Genomic DNA, 8,594 nt, shown 5'->3' with positions numbered 1-8,594 from the left:
GATTCACACACACTCTCACACACATTCTGGACACACACACACACACACACTGGAAACACACACACTGTAAACAGACACACACACACACACACACACACACACACACACACACACACACACACACACACACACACACACACACACACACACACACACACACACACACACACACACACACACTGGAGACACACATGGATACACACTGTAAACAGACACACACACACACACACACACACACACACACACACACACACACACACACACACACACACACACACACACACTGGACTCACACACACACAGCGGGGACACACATTGGCTTTCTGATCTTTTACCACTTTGCATTTTTTATGATATATTTTACTGTTTGTGTTTGTACCACAGGAGGTTGGTGGGACCTTAATTAATTAATTAACTGCACTTGTTTTAAACTGATGGATCCTCTGTTTATCATCTTGTTTTATACTGTTTTAGATGGATCCTCTGTTTATCATCTTGTTTTATACTGTTTTAGATGGATCCTGCTAACCATGTGTATGTGACAAATAAAATGTGATTTTAGTGTATTTAGTTGTAAAAGTATACAACAAGATATTGTATTTTTCATAATAAAACATTGAAACAAGAAAAGGCATGTTAATTGTGAAAACAATTTTGTTTTTAATTTTACATTGCCTTCTCCCAGTTGCAGGTTGATGTTTGTCATGAATCTTGACCTGGAGGCAGAACTGCGTGATTTACTCCAGATATTAAAAACCTGTTGATGCTAGGGGCAGCATTTTCACTTTTGGATGAAAGGCGTGCCCAGAGTGAACTGCCTCCAACTCAGTCCCAGATGGGAATATATGCATAATAGTATTGCTGGTGGATAGAAAACACTCTGAAGTTTCTAAAACCGTTTGAAATATGTAGGTGAGTATAACAGAACTCATATGGCAGACAAAAACCTGAGAAGAAATCCAAACAGGAAGTGAGAACTCAATTTAGAAAACAGTGCCATTGGTTGTCCATCTTAGATATGGATGAGCATGCACTTCCTAGGGCTTCCACAAGATGTCACCGTCTTTAGATTCTGGTTGTATGATTGTACTATATAGGGGGCACATAATAGCTCTTTGAGTGTGTGGTCTGGCAGAAAGCCTCAGTCTCGTTCCGCGGTCACGAGAGAGTGTCCTGCCGTTCCTATGCTTTTCTTCAGACAATGAAATTCTCCAGTTGGAACCTTATAGCTGATTAATGTTTAAAACATCCTAAATATGGATTGCATACATCATTTGACTTGTTTCTACGATCTGTAATGGAACTTTTTTGAGTTTTTGTCTGGAGGAATTGCTCGTGCTTTTTGAGGGTTGAATGCTGGGCTGAGCAAGCTAACAACAAGTGGCTAAATTATGGGCTTTTTGGAACTTTATGGAACAAATCAGTCATTTATTGTCGAACTGGGATTCCTGGGACTGCCTTCTGATGAAGATATTCAAAGGCAAGTGAATATTTATAGTGTTTTTTGTAGCTTCTGTTGACGCCAAATTGGCGGCTATTTCTTTGGGTTCTGAGCGCCGTTCTCAGATTATTATTTTTCCATACAGTTTGTTTTAAATCTGACACAACGGTTGCATAGAGGATACGCTTATCTTTAATTCTGTGAATAACACTTGCATCTTTTATCAATATTTATGGTGAGTATTTCTGCAAAATTACCGGATGTTTTGGAATCAAAACATTACTGCACGTAACGCGCCAATGTAAACTGAGATCCTTTATATATATATATATATGCACATTATCGAACAAAACACACAATACATGTATAACATGATGTCCTATGAGTGTCTTCTGATGGAGATAAAATATTATATTATATTATATTAATTAATATTATAATATTAAATTGGTAGGGAGGCGGATGTGGAAAGGCTGGAGAGACAGCCTTTGTACTGGAACGGATATAGCACGGATTGGGGATGGAACTAAGAACGCCATTTTCAGTTTATAACCTGTGGTAACCTCTATTGTGGCAGTACTCTCTTGAATAAAGGCTGTATCTTGACTTTTAAGACCGGGCTCTGTCCATTCCTATAAAATAAGTGTCTTACAAATTCTTATGAATTGACAGAGTGTTTAATTTTAATTGGGAATTAACCTGTTAGAACTCTAGGGGCAGTATTTCATTTTTGGATAAAAAGACGTGCCCGTTTTTAGCGCGATATTTTGTCACGAAAAGATGCTCGACTATGCTTGATTGATAGTTTTGGAAAGAAGACACTCTGACGTTTCCAGAACTGCAAAGATTTTCACTGTGAGTGCCATAGAACAATATCTACAGGCAAAACCAAGATGTTTGAGTGACCAGGAAATCAACAGGATTTCTGAAGGCACGTTTTCCATGATCTCCTTATATGGCTGTGAATGCCACAGGAATCAACGGACACTTCCTATCGTTTCCCCCAGGTGTCTGCAGCATTGTGACGTATTTGTAGGCATATCATTGGAAGATTGGCCATAAGAGCCTACAATTACCAAGTGTCCCGCATGGTGTCTGCGTGGAAATTGGTGCGCAAAAGTCAGGTCCCAGTATTTTTCCATCCGAATCAGAGAAGAATGCACGCGTCTAGGACTGGCATTTCAATGAAGAGATATATGACCAAACACCTTGAGGATTGATTCAAACAACGTTTTCCATGTTTCAGTCGATATTATGGAGTTAATTCAGAAAAAGTTCGACGTTTAGGTGACTGAATTTTCGGTTAGTTTCGGTAGCCAAATGCATAGTAACAAAACGGAACGTTGTGTCCTACACAAGCATCTTTCAGGAAAAACTGGACATCTGCTATGTAACTGAGAGTCTCCTCATTGAAACATCTGAAGTTCTTCAAAGGTAAATTATTTTATTTGATCCCTTTGCTGGTTTTTGTGAATGTTGCGTGCTAAATGCTAACGCTAAATGCTACGCTAGCTATCACCACTCTTACACAAATTATTGATTTTCTCTGGTTCTAAAGCATATTTTGAAAATCTGAGACGACAGGATTGTTAAGAAAAGGATAAGCTTGAGGACAGGCATATTTATTTCATTTATTTTGCAATTTTCAGAAATCGCTAATGTTGCGTTATGGTAATGAGCTTGAGGCTGTAGTCACAATCCCGGATCCGGGATGGGGCGGCCTAACAGGTTAAAACAGAGGAATTAAATTCCTTCAACAATTGGTCCTTCGACGCCGGGATCTAAAAATCCGTCCCTGCCATCTGAAGGTCGTACGCCGGAAAAATCGTGCCCGTTATTAAAAAGACCTGGCTTCTGGATTGAGGTTAAAAACAGGCTGGTATACACTACAGACGTATGGTGACAGATCCAAACGAACAGTGCTTTTCCCAGTCGGCAGCAGGTCAGTAGCCTTTATTCTCAAATTTGGGAGGGATTATTTAGGATATTTATTGATTAAAATGTTATAAAGGAGTTGGATTTGATCAATAATAGGTGCTTGAATATTCTGAACAAATACAATGGGTTTCTACCTTGGGTTTTAACCTAAATCGATCGAAGGAAACAGGTCTGAAATTGACCTGTGGTAAGGTGCACTACCATAAATAAACTAGAGCTTAATAAATCCTGGTTTTGCAAGCCAGAAGGTTATTAAGGAGAGATATAGTACGCATTAGAGAATTAGGACGCTTGTTGCGTACAAATAGGATAGCCATTAATTCAAAGAACATACCTAAATAAAGTTTGAACCTGAGTCTATCTGTATATGGGAAGTAGTCTGAATATCAAGAAGTAGCAGATAAGATATATATAAAACAGGTGAGGATAAATTAGGCTTGGTGAGAAGAATTCTAGGCGAACAGAATAATTGAACCTGCACGGTGTTGAAAGAAATTAATATCCAAAAAGGAGATGTTAACTTAGTGTAGAGTAGTGAGATATGAGATATTAACGTTGAAAGTCCCAAGAAGAATATCCTACGGGCGAAATGTAATGTCTGATCAAAAGTCTTCTATAGACGTGGTTCACAGGAAGGAAAATACATACTGACTATTTTTAAAGAGACACACATAATAAAGTAATTAAGTAACGGTAAATTGTAAATTCGTAGAAAGACACGCACATAGAAACATTAAATATAGAAAGGCATAGATAAGTGATTAAATACCATAGCTACTAGTAACGGTAAGGATTAAGGATGGGTAGACATTCCTCAAAGGAGGTGCCGGAACTAACGGGAGATTACCGTTATAGGAGAACAAAGGGAGAAGAAAGAGAATGGAAGGGAGGCGTCCAAAATCTGACTCAGACAAAGAACCTGAATGGAAGCTGATATTACTAATACAGTCGGGAAAGGTTTTAAACGATTTTCTGAGAATTCTCGTTGTCGAAGTTTGCGACTACAGACAATTATAATAATATAGTTATCGGTGCGTAAACACAATCATTTTAATAGCGGGACACCAAGGTTCGTATTTCAGCTTTGAAACCGATAGACTAGAATTGATTTTAGATTGTAATTCATGTATTTGTATGTTTTGCCTGAAAAAAATAAGGTCGCTAGTGTTTGTAAAACGTATGAACTGAACGTTTAATATGCTGTTTAGATTGAATTGAAAAAAGAAGTCATTAAAAATAATGATACAAAGGGAACGAGATTAACGAGAATTCTAACTGAGGGAAAACTTTGGGCATCTAAATTGGGGTTATTTTCTGTTGTCTAAATGTCGGAGTTACACATTTAAACAGAGAAGATGGGTCTATTTGCGGAGAATCTTAGTCAGTTCCAGGGTTGGTAGTATAGTGGTGAGCGCAGCAGTCTCACCAATGGCAATCCACCGTTCGGTTTCCGGCCGAGGCGGTTGACTAAAATTGATTTTAGATTGTAATTGACCTATTTGCATGTTTTGCAAAAAAAATACGGTCGCCAGTGTTTGTAAAAGATTTGAAATGAACGTTTATTATGTGTTTTAGATAGAATTGAAAAAAAGAAGTCATTAAAAATAATGGCGAGACAATTTCGATGTAATACACTATTTTGCCCAAAATGATCTGGTGGAATAATGTATTGAGACTGGAGTCGTATTTAAATAAATGTATCATAGAAGAGAAAGTTACCTAAAGTTAAATGTAGGGAATAACGGAGAGATACGATACAATTTCGTGCTATCCGGATGTCATAGCGTTTTATGTATCGACTGACGTACGATACATTTATCACAAAACATGGGGCGTTAAAATGTTAGGGTATAGAACGTTGAGAAGTTTGGTTGGTTTTACTCTGATGATTAGAATTTAAAACTGAACTCAATCTGAATAGGGAATATATATTTTACAGAGGCAGGCAGATTTGTGGCGTCTTTTTCTGAAAAGATGCTACAGCCAGCAACGGAATTGCTAGGCACTCAATGGGCTATATAGTGCAACGTTTTGGACTATAAAATAGGGAAGAATAGTTTAATCGTAAAAAGTTGTGATTGTTTTTCAGAGTATTGATTTTTGGTTAGGTTAACGCCAGTGAATTCAAACAAAAAGTAACGTATTCTAAACATTATCTGTTTTCCGTTTTCATTGCGGGGAACAAATAAAATGTCTTATCTTAAAGGGACAGTGCACGGTTATCATTGGTGGTTTGAGTGTATGGCAGTGTATAAAATATTTTGGGACGACAATTTGAAGGTAGACTGAATGAGTTACATGAAACATCGAGAGATTTAAAACAAATGATGTGAAGGGATTATCAGAATTATTAGGTTTCGTTGTTGTAGTAAACGTTTGGGTTAAGGGGATTTCCCTGTTCCCAGAGACAAGGCATTTTTAAGGCGTGCACTCACTAATGCTTGGTCTGAGTTTGTAATTAGACAAGTGAATAACGTATTGGGAATAGAGTTGTAATTAAAATACTAAGTCAAAGACGAGACAGGTATTTAGAGCAAAATGGATTCTAAATGATAACAAAGAGACAACTATAATTCATGCCCATTATGCCCATCAAAAAGCTTTTATAAAATTGGCGAATTTAGAGATATTGGTTGGTGTACACTCTCACATGGATTATTATGAGTTTTAATTAGACAAGTGAATAACGTATTGGGAATAGAGTTGTAATTAAAATACTAAGTCAAAGACGAGACAGGTATTTAGAGCAAAATGGATTCTAAATGATAACAAAGAGACAACTATAATTCATGCCCATTATGCCCATCAAAAAGCTTTTATAAAATTGGCGAATTTAGAGATATTGGTTGGTGTACACTCTCACATGGATTATTATGAGTTTTAATTAGACAAGTGAATAACGTATTGGGAATAGAGTTGTAATTAAAATACTAAGTCAAAGACGAGACAGTTATTTAAATCAAAATGAATTCTAAAAAAACAACGAAAAGACAATTACGATTTATGTCCATCGAAATGTTTTATAAAATTAGCGAATTTAGAGATATTGGTTGGTGTTGTAAATTATAATTCAAGATTTGAACAGATGTGATATATTAGGTTTGGTTTATCGAACAACAATTATTTACAATTCATTGCCGAGGTTGAGCGCTTATTGATGATGTCCCTCGCAAAGCATTTTTGGTCGCCACTGAAATTATGTTGTGACTGGGGGGGTAACGGAGAAAATTGTTAATTCGAGAGTCGCCAGGATAGTCAGGAAAGATGCTAAAAACTAGCAGCTGATACGCTAGGTGGGCATCATAAGATTTGTGGCGTTTATTTGGATTGGATTAGGCTATTGCTATGCAACATATATTACATTCATGTTATTGTCAGATAGAATACTGAGGATCCCTGAAGGAAAGAGCTTGTAAAGTGTAGGAAGGATTTCGATATGGTTAGCATTTGTTCAGGCTCTGGTTAACCATTAGGAGGTATATTAAATATTATTAAATTTGACAGGAATATAGGAATATAGGACATCTGTGGTGATTTAGGATTATTGTAAGGATTCAAGATAGATTGATTAAGCAAATGTAAGGACTTTAGAGATTGCCACTTATAGACATGTTTTTTCTAAAATCAATGATTTTAGATAAAGTCAAACAATGAGACGCTTAGTGGCATTTTGAGAGATAGGAGAGAAAGGAATTACTGTTTAAATGGGTAAATATATATATTTAAGAACATGTATAAATAGCACAGATACTTCTTAAACTAGATAAAACACTGGACAGAGAATTGATACAGGATTGACATGAATGGATGCCCAAGGGAGAATTGGACATACATGATAATGTCAGAAAATAAGGATAATTTACTAATCCTACCTAAGTCATTATTTATGGTATATACGGTTGTTACCTGGGCAGAGCCAGGTATCAAAAGGGGGATGGGTAAGTTAGTGGCCTATTGGATAATAAACTAATAATTAAAATAAATAAAAATAGCTAACAAATAGGCATAGAAGTTAAAGATATAATCAGATAAAACATATGAGTAACTGTTCGTTAACCAAGCCTGTATGTCCAGGATTTTATGCATGACAGGTGAACTACAGGTGAAGTCACTCAATCCAGTCCCCGAGGCTTGTTGGGAGGACCATACCAAGGACTCCTGGTGACAGCTAGCTGAAAGAGCTACCCGGATTCATATCGCACGGCGGGAGGGTAAGACTAATTCTGTCAAACAATAAACAGTGTTCGAGAGGAGAACTGGAATTAACAGAATTCCGGGGGCCATCTCTCAAATGAAGTAATCCTCCCTGTCCTATCACCCCTGTTTTTGTTCATAGAAGTGAAGGTGTGTCTGGCTCTTGCTAGTGATGTGTTCTCGGGGAGAGGGTGGGGCTTCACATGGAAGCTGTTCGTCTGAGCTGTTTTATCGTGGGTGCCATAATCCTGAAACAGCACGTCCTACTTGAGTATGTCGAGAGTGGTAATTTGACCCATGGTTTAGACGATGAGGATTTTGTTCCAAAACAAGCATAAGAGACCCCTAGATCTGGGTAGACAGAAAGTTAGAGTAAAGGTTGGGAAGGATCTCTCAATGGAGTTTTATGTAGACCAAATGGGGTCTCTAACTACATGGCAGTCTAGGACTCTGAGCCATTATGGCATATATGGGAGCAGGTTCCCATATTGATCGTGGACACAGGTCATAGCTCATTTGGAGAGAGAGGGCTATATGAATCCACTCACCCAGTATGGAAGGAGGTGGAGTATAGTGAAAGTGAGAGTTTTTGATTGTAATCCGGAGAGAGGGATGTAATTGCATAAAGATACGCCTAACCCTTTAAACAGAAATTTAGGAGGATCTAGGGTTGTGGTATGATGGATATGACCAGGTCTTGATCAACACCCTAGTACGGTTCTGGGTAGAGGAGTTTAGGCCAGTATGGTAAAGTTGTTCACGAAAGCAGGAATGCCAGATAATGACAGTGTCATTGACTTGCACGATTTATATCCACAGGTTCCTCCCTTTACAGTGACCGGAGGAGATTATTACCGTTTCTCCCGGTACAGTACTCTACGGGAAATGATGTCAGGGCGAGGTTTTACCGACAGATTGGGCAGGATTATGCTCCCTTGTACATTTGGGAATGCCTTTCACACTCATTCAACACCAAGACATGAAGTTTATCCAAATGGGGAAAAAGGGCTACTCCATCCGG

The sequence above is a fragment of the Oncorhynchus keta genome, unplaced genomic scaffold (assembly GCF_023373465.1).
Source record: "Oncorhynchus keta strain PuntledgeMale-10-30-2019 unplaced genomic scaffold, Oket_V2 Un_scaffold_9913_pilon_pilon, whole genome shotgun sequence".
In the NCBI taxonomy this organism is placed as follows: domain Eukaryota; kingdom Metazoa; phylum Chordata; class Actinopteri; order Salmoniformes; family Salmonidae; genus Oncorhynchus; species Oncorhynchus keta.
The sequence above is the reverse complement of the archived record's forward strand: the minus strand, read 5'-3'. Positions refer to the sequence as shown.